Raw genomic sequence first — 15,853 nt, 5'->3', positions numbered from 1 at the left:
CACTCTTCCCACCTCAACCCATTTAAAACACATGTATATATTCAAGTTCAATCAATCTGACCCTTGAGCAATGGTGAAAATAGGAGAAATCCCTGTCTATTTCACACTGGTGATACACTGCGAACCTGCGGTGATATCCGTGATATTTGCACACCTCGACTGAGGTCTCGAGGGGAGAAACCAGATGAGACTAATAGATGGCTTAGGATGCATAGAAAACACACCTTCCAGAGAAATAATGAGAGACAGAAATTTCAGCCCCAGCTCTGGAGATAGGGTCCCCATGGACACTCCTCCTTCCAGTTAAAGCTCTCCTGCAGGCCTACTTATTCCCAATCTGGCCCCGTAGCGAAGTCAACTCCACTGTTTGTTTTTTTATGCTCCCTCCAGATGCAAAATGAAGTCCCCCTTGTCCTCTCCTCAGATGAACCTGGGAGTTGTGGTTTCTGGTTGAGTGGTTTTAGTGCCTCCATGCAGAATACAGCATATGGGAATGCCATTAAAACGTCTCAGGATTCCCGTTGGGGAAAAAAGACGGGGAGAACGTGTGTGATTGAGCGAGAGAGGAGAGAGAGAGAGAGAGAGAGAGAGAGAGAGAGGGAGAGAGAGAGAGATTATTCTCAACTTAAATTTTTTGGATTTAATACTTTCTCTTGCAAATGTATGGCTCTGATTGTTTTGTTTTTTTAAGAACGTTCTCGTTTCAACTCATGATTCTTCCTGGGGGGGGGCTCAGTTGAGGAGAGGGAGGTGGTTTAATTTTGAAACCATCAACACGACGGCACATTAAGGTGAGAAAAGGATGAAACTAATACCCACACACAAACACACACCTCACTTATCCACGTGTGACTATGATGGATTGGCAAGGGGACATTATTAATGAAGTCTAATGGATTTAAGGGGTGCTTGTTTATCCCCCCAGTGATTTAAAGTGAATACAGAGAGCCCTATGGGTATAATCATGGATCGGGTAGACGTTTAAGCATCTTGCCACACCCCACACATCAGACCCTCACCGCACTCAATTTAATAACCAGTTTCACCTGAATCACCCATTTTCATTTTTTTGCTCTCTGAGTCCACCCATTATCTCCCTCCTGTCTCTTGTTCTCTCTTAACCCCATCAGGCCCCAACCCCCCACCACCACCACCACCACCACCACCCACCACCCACCACCCACCACCTCTAATCACCCAACGCGCAGCAGAAACACAACCATCAGGAATGCTAATGAGGTCTAATTGTGCTGATTACAAGCAAGACGAGAGCTGGCTTGCGCACGCTGACGGGGACTTGGCTGGAGCTGAGACACCGTGCATCTCAACCAGACCGGGGTCGGGGTCCGGGGTACGGGGGTCACGGCAAGATGGCAAAATTGGTTTCTGGAAGCCTCTGGGCTTTTCTGAAACGAGCGCTCAAATGTCAAGTGCTGAGCACTTACAATTGCTAGGTGAACCCATTCCCTGTTTACAACAAAGCTAGGATAAGAGGCTACACAATGTTAAGTATTATTTAGCAAGTGGCAGGACGTACAATATACAATAAGTACGTACATTAACTGCCAGAACGAAGAACATACAAGTACGTACATTAAGTGCCAGGACGTACAAAATACAATAAGTACGTACATTAAGTGCCATGACATCCAACCAACAATAAGTGCGTGACTGTGCGTTCACACCAAAACTGTGTGTTCACACCGCACATTGTTTCAATGCAAAGTGAACGTAGAGACGCGTATCGGGCGAAATTTGTCGCAGCAAAAACCTGCGACAAGATTTGATTGACGGGGCGACAGTTTTCCCAAAAACGGGCGGGCGCGTTCACGTGGATTTGTCACGCGAATGAGCGACAGATTTCGCAGAAGTTTAAATATTTCAACTTCTTCGCGGCATTCGCGTTGAGACAGCCAATCAGCGTTCACTCCCTGTGGGTAACGTGGGTGAAGTAACGCAGGGGCTTGGAGGAGAAAGTGATTGTTGCCGTTTGCGACTCCCGGAGCTCTATATATAATATTATATGATATTATATATAAATATCTATATAATATAATATATACAATATATATATAATATCACGGCACAAAGCGGTGTGCGCCTCCGGATTATATTATGAACCCATAAACAACGGACATTCCGACGTCTCTCCCTCTTCCACAACAGGTACAGACACGCAATGGTGGTTATCTCGGCCATGGTTGATGAGAATGAATTGGCATGAAGGACCGTTGGCGGGCAAAATGCTCTGCGACAAAATTCGCCCCGCGACACGTTTCAATGCACACAGTTATGCACAGCGACAGATTTAGATTTGTCGCGCTGCAACATTCGACACACTTTTCGCCTGTTCGCGCGAACAGGCGAAAAGTGTGTCTCTCTGTGCGTTCACACCAAAAGACACACTTTTCGCCTGTTCGCGCGAACAGGCGATTGTTGTTTATGGGTTCATAATATTATATATATATATATATTGTATATATTATATTATATAGATATTTATATATAATATCATATAATATTATAGAGCTCCGGGAGTCACAAACGGCAACAATCACTTTCTCCTCCAAGCTGCAGTTCACTGCGGAGTGCAGGGAACGGTTGGCCCAGCCGGTTGAACGGTGATTGGCTGTTTTACTTCACCCACGTTACCCACAGGGAGTGAACGCTGATTGGCTGTCTCAACGCGAATGCCGCGACGAAGTTGAAATATTTCAACTTCTGCAAAATCTGTCGCTCATTTGCGCGACAAATCCACGGCCGCCCATTTTTGGGAAAACTGTCGCCCTGTCAATCAAATCTTGTCGCAGATTTTTGCTGTGACAAATTTCGCCCCATACGCGTCTCTACGTTCACTTTGCATTGAAACGTGTCGCCCTGCGACACGTTTCAATGTGCGGTGTGAACACACAGTTAGAGGGGTGTTTTTAGGAGAGTAAGGGAGGAGAAAGGACGGTGGGGGGTAAGGGACGAGGCTATGCAGAGTCCAGGTGAACTCTGAAAGGGTATAGCTGCCTGGTCGAAGCCTTGACTTCCAGTCTGCCGTGTGAGCGTTCATGTGCTTAGTGCTGTTTAGGCAGAATGTTTCCAAGGTGTTTTCATTGGCTTCCATGCCGCCGCCCACAGTTTTGCTCAGCGATTTTCTGAGCCTAACGACGGCGGTGTATAATGTGCTACAGACGTTAAGTGCAAGGTCCTTGACAGCGCCACTCAGCCATCGCAGTGCCTCAGAGAGTTGCTGTCATAAAGGTACAGCCTACCACAAGGCATCATTATGCTCAACAGTCCCCCATGCTGAAACACCACGGTCAATCCGGCCTCAACCTCACCCAGGACTAGCTTGAGCGTCAACACAATGTGCAGCTAGCCTTGTGCTCCAAACCACAATTATTTGTTGGTCTGCCCTTTTTTTTCTTGCAAGGATTGTTTCCACTGCTGTGACACGATATGCCAGCAGGCAAAAGCAAAAGCAAAAGCTGTTCTGTTTTTTATGATTCCTATAGGTTTCTTTATGTAACCATCAAGAAAAACCCTTCACACTGTTGAATTGAAGCAAGTCAATTCATCCAGTACTTTTTGTTAGTTTATAAAAGAATGCTTATTTCCACCAAACCCTTTAACTGTTGATTCTCGACCTGCCGTGCGCACATTGGGCAAAGCAAGACATTGAAAATATCCAGTCTGACTCCCCCCACCTCAGGTATTTTGTCAGTGTCTGCGTATCTGTGTGAAAGGGAGTTCAAAGACTCTCTCTCTATTCAACCTTGGAACTGTCTAACATTGAACCGTCTATGAAGCCAACTTAAGAAACAGTGCTTTGTTAAATGGAGGTCGACGCCGGCCGCCGACTGTGTGCTGTAGCCCTGTGAGCTCACCCCACACATGGGTGTGGGTATTGAAGACTGGTTACACGGTTACATTGTTTCACACTGAAGAAGCCACACGCCGAAACACGTCTGTGCAAATAAATGTGGATTCATGCATAGTGCGGCATCCCTCCTGCTTTATTTGATGATGACTATTCAGGCCTGCACTCTTAACAGTTTGGAAAATACACATTGAGTGAAGCCTTCTATCCTAGTGCCACGCAAGAACCGATTACCCCCGTTATCGTGTCTGAGATGTACACATTACACTTTGCTGACCTGTCAAACACAGCCGACAGTCGGGTGGACACCGCGCATCAGGGGCAGTGGTCCTGGGACGAGTTCAAGTAGGCCTAGAGCACAACCTTACAGATGCAGAGTCGTGCTGCTTTGCATCTGTAGATTTAGGAGTGATGCCAACTCTGAACTGGGTTTTTTGTACAAATGACATGACGTCACCACTACTCAAACTGAACGACTGCAACACAATCTTAATTACATTTTTGCATTCCCCCGCACTCACAATTCAACCTGTCACCCCATACTCATGGTCTATCAAGCTGTGCATTGTCCAAGACACAATACATACAAAATACCCACTCGATAAGATAGAATCAAAGTAAATCAGCGTTGGCTGAATTTCTCTTGCGGGGAAAGTGTTATCTTATGTCAGGTGACTGAAGTCTTGTGTCATGAAGCAGTAGGTCAGCCATGACCCATCATCATCATCATCACCACGGTGCCAGACAGCCAATACCATCGCTCAGGTCACCCAGCCTTGTGTAGCCTACTGTACGATGTGATGGATGGACTTTAAGGTTGACGTCCGCCCATTGACCTTGTTGGGACGACTCTCTAACTGCACGCCATGTCGCCATGACAGACTCCTTAATGGGCACGGGGGGGCAGCGTGTGGCTTGATGTGATGCGTGCTCCGTTTTGCACACGGGGCTATTACAGAGTATCCCCTGAGGTCGTCGCTGCTCCCCTGTCAGTGGGGTTCGATTTGGGAAAGGGTAGGGGTGGTGGGGGTGGGGTGGACCTTGGAAAAACGTTTAGTTTCCCCATCAATAAGTTTTCCGCATTACTCAGAGGCTCTGTAAGCCTTGGGCCTGCGGAGTACACATAACACGTACACACACACACACACACACACTTATAGTATTCAATTCAAACAAATATATATGGTATTGGCTTAAAGGGTATGTATGCATTGCATAGTGTGTTATAAAAACACTGTGAAAGGAATAGCATTAGACACATAACTAGTGTCTAGTGTATAGAATTGGCTGATTTGAGTGTGTGTGTGTGTGTGTGTGTGTGTGTGTGTGTGTGTGTGTGTGTGTGTGTGTGTGTGTGTGTGTGTGTGTGTGTGTGTGTGTGTGTGTGTGTCTGTGTGTACATATAGAAATTGCCACAGAGTGCTGGAGCCAACTTTGTCTGCTTCCAGTCAGATCCCGCTGCCCTTGTGGACTTCAGAGCACTGAGGGAGAGGAGGGGGAGGGAGAGGAAGGGGGAGGGAGGGGAGAGTGAGGGGAGGGGGAGGGAGGGGAGAGTGAGGGGAGGGGGAGGCAGAGATGCACTAAAAAGGGAAATGAGGGAGAGATGGATGGGTGCCGGCGCTGGGGAAGGAACTAATACAAGGGTAGGCGCTGTGAAGGGAGAAAGCAGCAGGCATGAAGCGAGTCAGACCAGGTGGGTGGGGTTGGGCTCGAGGGGAGTGTGTGGAGGGTGGCTGAGGTCTCGTGGAGCTCCTTGGGGTAGAGTTAGCGATACCGGTGTTGGCTGGTGGTTCAATTGGCATCGGGGGTGACCTTAGTCTCTGAGACGCGTCCTGGCTACTGGGCGAGGCTTTTGGGGGACAGGAGCAGTCATTAAAATGCAGATGTGGTAAAGGGCAAGTGTTTTTTTGGAGGGTGACGGGACAGTCGTGGTGTCATGGAGGGAAGGGCAGAGAGAGCCCTGCAGAGTTGGGGACATGTGGGCTGGCTCCTGCTCGCATTTCAGGGCTTAGAAGATAACCTGTATCTGCTGCTAGTGCTAGTATGACTACAGGGGGAAATATATATATTCAGGCATAAAGCGTATGTATATGTTGCTTGAACTGTGGGATGGATGGATGCTGTGGCATATTAGAACTATGAAATGATATATTACTGCAATGCAATTTTGCTCTACTGAATTAATGGCATTTAGCGTCAGGTTGTATTAGCACAATTTAAAATGGATTTGTAATGTACATGAAGCATAAGGAGGGGCTAAACTGTGAAAGTGTATTCTGTATAAGGTGATAATGAATTTGGCTGTTTTTGTGTGGCTTATCTTTAATTCTTTAAACATGAACCATTGTGACCTTAGAATGTTCCTCAAGCACAAGGTGAATTTAGTTGACTTGTGTGTGAGGCTGGTTTGTTGAGTACACATAAAACAAATTATATACATTCATGGAAAAATGTATATATATTAATGGAGAGAGAGAGAGAGAGAGAGAGAGAGAGAGAGAGAGAGAGAGAGATCACATCAACACTTCAAGCAGGTCCACTGAGGTCACACACACAGCAGGAATAGAATACTGCTCAAATTATATAAAAATTACAGGTGTGTATTCCCCATCCCCACAATAATTTGGTTTATCTTTAATCACAATCTATCAATGACCACATATCGCACACATAAACATGAACCATTGTGGCTCACAGGCCAATCTCCTGTGCAGCTAATCTCGTATCTGTGTGAGAGGTATTTGTTAGATGGCTTCTCACCGCGTGACAGACAGAGGGAGAAAGCGAACAGGAATGTTTGAGGATTCAGCAGGGGAGAGAAGCGCAGCAATTATTGATCAGAGAGAGAAAATCACTAACAAAGTACAAAAAGGCTATGTGATTGTTTGAAAACAGCCTAGATTAAAGTCAATGGAACAGTGCACCATTTGAAGTCATAAGACAGAAAAAGGGGGACAAAGAATATTGCAGCTCAAGTGTAATTGCAGTACACAAAGGAAATGACAGGAGAAAGCTATCTAAAAGAGAAGGACAATGGGGAGCCTTTGAAGAGACCCATGTCTTCTTAAGCAGACATGCAAAGAAGGCTTGGAAATCTGGACACTGCAAACGGACCATTGTAATCATGATACACACATGCATATTGAATAAACATAAGCTGTGAAGTGATCAAACTCCCTTGTGTCTATGAATAAATAAATTAAGCAATTAAAAACAAATCACAAGAATGGCTAGATGGGTAGACAGACATTAATGACATCTGCTGCATCAGTTATTAACTAAAATATTATTTTTAAAAAGGTTCAATTTGTGCAATACGGGCAAATAACCAGGGATAGCAAGTGTGCTAACCCAAATGTTAAAACAACAAATCAGCAGTGATTCACTGACTATTCTAGTCGAATGTGGCCCTAATATTAGAGAAATAGCAGACAGAAAAATATGTACTTTTACCTGAGCACTCACCCTCAAGCAGCAGTACAACAGAGTGTGCTTTGGTTAGAGATAGTAAGAAAAGGAATGAAGGAACAAAATGAGGAACAACAGCTGCTCATTTGAAATTGTATAAAATGGGGCCGATGAGTTATTTTAGATTAAGAACCATGGCTATTAAGAGGTAAAAAAAAAAGCTGTTAAAATTATTTCAGCATTAATGTAGCTCCCATTATTGGTGGCACGAGGACACCTAGAGGAATTATGCAATATGACACCATGTATATAATGACTCACTGTAGTCATATATTTTGATGTTAAATTATTATTTCCATCAGTTTAGCAATGTCACTGCAAAAAATCTGCAACAACTTTTCACTTAAATTGTCATGGTGGGGGAAGTAGGGGGAACATTCAAATCCAATTATCTTAATGCAAAAAATATTGTATAAAAGTAGGAAGAAAAGTTTAATTAAATGTGTTTTCTGACCAACAACATGGTCAACTCAACTTTACATATCAGAAAAAGGCAGACAAAGCTCGGCATGTTTCGATACAAATTGGCATTTCATTAATAATAAAACTACAACTAACCTTAACACTGCATTAAAACAAATGGTACCTCCTAACAATAAAGGTGCATTATGTAACCATTAATTAACATTAGTTAAAGTCAGTAACAATCATTATCCAACAGATAATTAACAGTTAACTAATGATCAGAAAATAATCTAGTAACTGTTCATGTTTACAAATGGTGGTCATGTTAACCAAGTTCATGGTGTTCAGGTCAACTAAGGTATTTATTAAAACATGTAATAGTTAACACTAACCAATATAACAATGCATATTACAGAATTGCTGAATAAATTGATTATACCCTTAGTGTCAAGTGTTACCAGGCTTTGCAGCATATTTGGGATATTTAGTATGTACTTGTCAATTTTATCCCTGTCGAATTTACACCTGTATGTGGGTTCTCAGAAACATGAGATCAAAGAAAGCCAAAGCTCTGCTCAGCTTGAAACAAACATCTATTTCACCAGATTGTGGTGATAATTGGACAGCAAACAATTATTTTGTCCACAGATACAAAATAGAATATGGTGAGAGAACCACTCACTGTCCATCCAATGTCATTTAGTTACACAATAGGAAAACACTTGAATGCCTTTATTCCTAATCCCAACCCCAACAAATACATACTTTGGTATACCCAGTTCTGGTTTAATTGTGTTTGAACAGTCAACATTTCTTCCGAGGCCTCCCTCTACATCATCCAGTTTCCTCACTTTTGACCATTTGTCTCATCGCACCCTCTTCCTCAGAGTTACTGTCCGAGTTAGGCCTGGGCCATCTGAAAGACATATCACAATATAACTTGATCAGATTGATCGATATCCATAACTATTGATAATTTTAGTGACCTAAAAAGACTAGGAATTACCATGCTGGATTTAAACACTTGTTTAACACTTGACCTTCATTGATAAATACTCAATATCAATATCGATATAACAATGAAAAACACTCAAATATTGTAAATAAGTATGGAACCGTGTTTGTGTAACAAACCCAGCTGCTAGATTCTGTGGTCCAGTCTCTTATCGATATATATTGAACATGTTTCATATTGATCAAAAGTCTATCATGATACGATCATTTATTGATTTATTGCCCAGGCCTAGTCTGAGTCACTGTCAGAATCCTTCTCTACAATATAATAGGTCTTTGGTCCATGGCTGGCTTTCCACTTTCTCTTCCTCACTCCCTTGCTTGCCTCTGTCTTGTCTTCTTCTGTAAGCTCTGCGGTTTGATCCCTGTCGTTCCAATCACCATCAATGTCTTTGGAAGATGGTCTCCTCAAATGGCCCTCATCTGACGTGTCAGCTGTTGTAATTGGGTCCAGGGCCTTCTCTTGCACAGCAGGAATAGAGTTTGTCTGTTGCACTGGGCCCCGAGGGCCCCAGTTGGCTAGGCCTCCCCTGTTGGCTAGGGCCCGAGGGCCTAGCCATAAAGAAAGACCGTTATGGACCACTTCAGGCTCACTTTTTGATTGAAGCTCTTGTCACAGTGCTGGCACTGGAAGGGCTTCTCCCCGGTGTGCACACGCAGGTGGGATTTAAGGTGGCCCGGCTGGTTGAAGGAGCAACTGCAGAACTCACACAAAAACTGCTTCATGCCAGTGTGCACCACGGTGCGTCTATTCACATGGTTTGCACTCCGGAATTCCAGAGCAACTGTGGCCTTTCAAGTGTAAATTGCGTGCAGGGAGCTTGGAAAATGACACGGAACAGTCAGGGCATTCATATGGTCTTGCTTTGGGGGTGTGAGCTCTCTCATGGGCCTGTTTATCAAGTCTTGTTTTAAAGGGAGCCATGCAGAACTTACAGGAGTGCTCATAGCTTTCCTTGTGGATTTTGCTATGGGCTTTCAGAGCGATTTTGTCCACGCATCTTTTCCCACAAAAATTGCAGGAAACAGGCTTGATTTTATACTCACATGTGTGAGTCTTGCCCAAACAGACAAAGGCACCGCATTCTGGACAAAGCTCTCTTTTAGGCAATTCAGGAGCTCTTTCGTGTAATTCATGGCATCCCAATAGGTCAGAGACATGGCTCTCCAATTGTTCAGAATCTTCCTTTTCCCAGTCTGAATCAGAGTTATCAATCTCCTCTTCCACCTTAACCCCCGCTTCATTTGAACAATTGTTTTCCTCATCAAAGGTAAACTCTGATACGTCAAAGGTTATCCCGGGGCAGCTCTCCTCACATGGCGCAGTCTGCAAGAGAGATGGTAGTGACTGATCAATGCCAAGCATTTACGTAAATTAATCATATAAAAGAGTAACAGAAATGTATGAAACCATCACAAAAAAATCTAAAAAAAACAGACGCTGCCTCAACAACAGAATAACAATATTGCTGAGAGATAAAACGTTTGGCCCAAGTCTGTATCCATGCATTCGTACCGTTCACGAGATTTTGTATAACGTGGAGATAGATAGATGCTGGTATTTCAAGATTAGCCAGATTAGCACCTAATAACATTCATACTACTTTTATTATATGGAGGCTACTTAGGTTTTTATTTGCTAATACGTTATCAACATATTGTGAGTGAGTGAGTGAGTGTTCTATAGCCTACCTATATGATCTATTGTAAAAATAAATTGCAAAGTCATCCGTCAGGGATTAGTGTGTGATGGTTCTCCCCAGAACCAAGCTCCTTAGAGCTGCTGTCACTTATGTCAGCTTGGGGAACCCAAAACCTGGCCGTGATATTCTCAGCAGGACAAAGACAAATCTTTTTGTGACATTTAGAGTCTGGCCCAAAGACGTTTCCATGGTCTGAATAATAAAACGCTAAAAAGCAAGAAAAGCCAGCTCCTTATTTACATTTAAACACTTAGACTGAATTAATAAGTTCACAGCATGATTTAGCGCCCTTAAAGTGTAAGTCCAGTGAAAATTGAATATTTTTCTGAATGAAGACAGACCAAATAAGCCGTCCAGTTGATCAACCAAAGAAGCTTGCCCGGAGCAACGTTAACAGCCCAGATGGCTTAGAATGCATGGGCTAGGGGCGGTGCACCGAACGCTTCCATCTCCATTTTCTAACCACTAATACTGCTCAAAATAGCACCAAACCTGTGCAGTAGCATGACTAGGGTCCCGACACATAAAACAAAGCACCAACTACATAGTTAGCAAACCCAGAGTTTATTTCAAAGAGTTGCCAACTGTCCCCCTACCAGCTCTTCTCGTAGGAAAGTCCATGCAAGTCGATTATCAAATGCAATGTAATAGGAAGGGGCCCATTGAAGATTTGTTCCAGAAAAACACGTATTTAAAAAAAATAGGCCTTCTAATGTCATACAGGTTCAATCTTGTATCTGATGATGGAAAATCTGAAAATTACACTGTAAAAAACTGAAAGCTCTGAAAGTCTTTTGGCAACATAAACGGATATTGGTCTGCTGTTACCAATGGGATCAACATGTAGGCTTCTCAGACAACTCTCACAACCAGTCAGCCCCCATCCATCTCAGAAAGACTCCTTAAACACAGTAAATCGAGGTTCGACTAAGATCATTTTTCACTTTCTCGAATTGATACAAGCAGTAAGTCTATGCCTACATTAACACTGTGATGACATATGAAGTGTGAAGTAATATCCTACATTTTACTTATTGTGACAATATAGATCTGCAAACCTTAGGACAACCACGATCTAACTAGGCTACCAGAGACCAACCATCTTTACTCCTAATACATAGCTGTTAAATAACCGGAACGGGCTGCATGACACACATGGCTGAGAGCATGAAACACACCCTCATACAAAACATAACGAGTAGGTTAATACGAAACCGGTGTTCTCCCAATTTCTGCTCCCTTGTCAGATTTTGCTATCTAGTGGTTCTGCGCATGCGCATGACGACACTATTGATCCGCGTAGTATTGGTGTAAAATACACATACGGTACCCCTGTACCCCTGAGTCCGCTATAAAGAAGCTAACAGAGACCAGGATGTTCCATACTGTTGCCTACATGACGTTAAAATACATGGTCGTACAACAAACTTACCTCCGTGATATTCATTCGAACATTAGCTCTACCAGGACTTGGAGGAGGGTTGTGGCACAACTTTTTCAAAGCCCTTGGTGTTTCGGATGGAGTGGGCTCCCGGTCTCTTTTATCAGTAGGACTTATTGAGGCATCATCGTGTTTCTCGTCCTCTATCCATCTCTTATACACAGGCAAAACTTGTTCCAGTTTTGCTAAAAAGTTGACACACCGACGACAAATCCTAATCGACGCTGGTCTGTTTACTAACGTCACGCCAACTTGAGCAAGTCTTTGGTATATACTTGGTCTACCGGCCAATCTATCGAAAATGTTATTAGAGTATCTGTACAAACCAACTGATCTCATATTCTGCTTGCAAAAACGGCAAAAGTCATTTAGTGGCTCCATTTTCATCAGTCTCTCATTCTACTATTCCCTGCAAGACAACCTCGTTTCCGTCGCTCTGGATACGTCACCCCATGAATTATTCTGATTGGTCGTAGTGTTATCCTATTGACTTGTCGCTAAGCTCCGCGTGATGAGCCAATGACATTCCAGCCTCAACTATACTTTGAAAACAACAGGGAGGAGGCATAATATAACAATTTACTTGAGACCTCCAATGCACAGAAAAGCAAACGGAGGGAGTTACCGTGGAGCTCCCGCGAATTTTTAAAGCCATGTGACATGTCGTATAGGGAATTATCACCAGCATTTCTGACGTTTTTATCCCAGAATGTATTTTGTTATGCGAGGCCTTCTTTATAGGTCCATGGAGGCAACCAGGGGCCTCTACGAATAGTCAAATCTCCTAACATTTATGCCTCCTTTCTTTAACCTTCGTGGAAAACGTCATCGGGTCAAGGAGAGATGTAAAGGTGCTTCCAGGTGTGGCGTGATTAGCCGTTACAAGCCGTTTTGGAAATCTGCCCCTTATGACTTCATAAGGGGCAGAAAGTGGGAGTGTACACCTAGATGTGTGCTGGATAGATCTGTGTATCAGCTTACCCAGTGGACTGTAGCAAACGTTGCTCATCTGTCACACATCTAGGTGGACACGCCCACCAGTTTTATTCATTGTCACATCACAGGACACCATTTCATCTTGGCCCTGTGCAAAAGCACCACAAATTCACCCTTTCTAGTTTTCTTTGCAGTTTTGTGCAAGACTATAGCCACACCGATGTAAATGCGGGACTTGCATAACTCGCATAATCTCTTTTTCTGTGCAGTTTTCTTTAGTTCTTTATTTTCTTCTTTTCTTTTCTTCAGTTTATAACAAGGGTTTTAGGCTGCCCTACCTACACTCCAAACAAATTAACTTATCTACATAGGCATTCTCTGAACAACAAATGGTTTAACTCAACTTAACATATCAGAAACAAAGTAAGCTGGGTATGATTAGCCATGCCATTCTGAGGAAGTGACAGTTATATATTTGATTTGCACACAATGTCACCAGACTTCATTTTGAAAGCTAGATCCCACAGTATAGTTAGTTAGTTGGTCACCAATGCTATTGTTTGGTTGTGTCAGCCAGAACCTCAAAGTCTGTTTAAAGCCATTGTATTGTCTGTATTAGAAGCATATTATTTTCAAGTGTCTGGTTACTGAAATTATTAAGGATGATGTCAGGATGATATCCATCAAAAAAAACATTTATTGAAACTTGTATGATAAACTTGAATATTTCACATGAACATTCCCCATTAGTACCAGATATTCAACCAAGTAATTAAGCAAATGTATTTAGAGTATAAAGTTTAAAGTATTTATATTATCTTCAATCATTAATAATGATTTATTAGGCTATAATAAACCCAAACTTATGACAACTTGTCTCTTCTTAGCCTCCTCTGCAGGGTTACTGTCCGAGTTACTCTCAAAATCCTTCTTAGCAATGTAAAAGGACTTTGGTCCCTGACTGGCTTTCCAATTTCTCTTCCTCGCTCCCTTCCCCACCTCCGTCTTGTCTTCTTCTGTAAGTTCAGAGGTTGGATCCCTGTCATTCCAATCACCATCAATGTCTTTGGAAGAGGGTCTCCTCAAATGGCCCTCATCTGATGTGTCAGCTGTTGGGTCCAGGCCCTTCCCTTGCATAGCAGGAATAGAGTTTGTCTCCCCTGTTGCACTGGGCCCTGGGGGGCCCTGTAGGCTAGGCCTCCCCTGTTGGCTAGGCCCCGAGGGCGCCGAGGGCCTAGCCATAAGGGAAACTCCTTTATGGAACTGCATGAGGTGACGCTTCAGGCTCATGTTGTGATTGAAGCTCTTGTCACATTGCTGGCACCGGAAGGGCTTCTCCCCGGTGTGCACTCGCAGGTGGGATTTAAGGTTGCTTGGCAGGTGGAAGGAGAGACTGCAGAACTCACACACAAACTCCTTCGTGCCAGTGTGCACAACAACATGTCGTTTCATGTCGTAGACCGTCGGGAAATCCAATGTACAATAGGGGCATGAAAATACTTTGGGGCCCCTGTGTCCATCGAGGTGTAAATGAAGTGCAGGGAGCTTGGAAAACGACTTGGAACCGTCAGGGCATTTATGTGGTCTTGCAGAGGGTATGTGGGCTCCCTCATGGGAAGGTTGATCAAGTCTTGTTTTTAAGGGCGAGGGCGAGCTTTCCCCATGGATACTGCTATGAGCTTTCAGGGCGCTTTCATCCACACAGCTCTTGCCACAAACATTGCAGGACAACGGCCTGTTTCTATCCTTGCATGTGTGAATCCTGCACGTGAAGACAAAGTCACCACATTCTGGACAAAGGTGTTGTATACCTTCATGCAATTCAGAATCTGAGCCATCGCTCTCCAACTGGTCATAGTTATCGCTCTCCAATTGGTCCGAATCTTCTTTTTCCCAGTCTGTTTCAGAGAAGGCAATCTCATATTCGTCTTCCCCTTCTTCATTAGAACAAATGTTTTCTTCTTGTGCTTCCCCTCCTTCTTCATTTGAACAATTGTTTTCTTCATCAAAGGTAAACTCTGATATGTCAAAGGTAATCCCGGGGCAGCCATCCTCACATGGCGCAGTCTGCAAGAGAGATTGTAGTGATTATTCAATACCAAGCATTCACCTAAATTAATGATATAAAAGAGTAACAAAATTGCATGAAACCATCACAAAAAACATGACTTGCGATCCGCTGCAGTGTTTATATCCATCCAGTGATGTTGCTAAATAATGGGTTCTAATGTATTTACATTAATTAAATAGTGAATCAAGTAGTGAGTGAATAGTGAGTCCAGGGGACAAACACTTTTTATTCCCTGATGATGCAAAAATGTGACCATCAAATGGCCAATAGACTTGCAAGAAATGCCCTGAGATGATAATCAACAAGTTCAAATGTTTTCTTGTTTAAATTGATATACAATATAGTTTGTGTGTGTGTCACATTAAAGATCAGGAGTTACACAGTTCAACGCCAGTTTACTTCTATTATATCTCGCTGTTCGGACATGGATATTCGGGTCAGATTTGGCGGATTTAAATATACCTTTTTCAGAGCCCTGTTCGTCTTTGACTGAGCAGTCTCCCGATTCCCTTTATCTACTGCTGTGGATGCCGACGCTCCTTCGTTTGAATCGGCTTGTTTTTCCTCGTCTTGCCATTTTCTGAAGACTGATAAATCCCTCTCGATTCTAGAGAGTAGGTTGTTACACTTCTGACACGATCGTATGGATCTTTCGGGACTTTTTCTTAAAGTCAATCCCAAATCAAAAAGGCGATGAAAGACGGTTTTGGCCTTTCCTGTTGCTTCAAAAATCTTGGTAGAGTGGCTAATGACACCTTGTGTTTTCAAATACTTATGGCAAAAACGACACCACTCGTTCACAGACATATCTGTGCTGCACCATAACCCACACCTCTCCGCTGTTTACATTTTTCCGTCGCTCAGCGGCGCGTCACACTGTCCGTGGCTTTGATTGGTTGAATGTCTATCCAACCACGTCCAACCAATGAGTCCAACTGCGTCCAGAA

The 15,853-nt window shown here is 43.4% G+C and overlaps 1 pseudogene across 1 annotated transcript; it reads right to left on the bottom strand.

Moving 5' to 3' along the window:
• Window positions 1–7,767: 7,767 nt before the first annotated feature.
• Window positions 7,768–12,283, bottom strand: LOC311360446 (annotated as a pseudogene). Its single transcript, XR_014684196.1, has 2 exons — window positions 11,891–12,283; window positions 7,768–10,082 (listed from the first exon to the last, which is right to left on the bottom strand). The product of XR_014684196.1 is annotated as an uncharacterized misc_RNA (transcript).
• Between the last annotated feature and the right edge of the window lie 3,570 nt (window positions 12,284–15,853).

This window comes from Micromesistius poutassou, assembly GCF_964030765.1.
Source record: "Micromesistius poutassou genome assembly, chromosome: 16".
Classification (NCBI taxonomy): Eukaryota; Metazoa; Chordata; class Actinopteri; order Gadiformes; family Gadidae; genus Micromesistius; species Micromesistius poutassou.
This window is presented reverse-complemented; position numbering and strand designations above follow the sequence as displayed.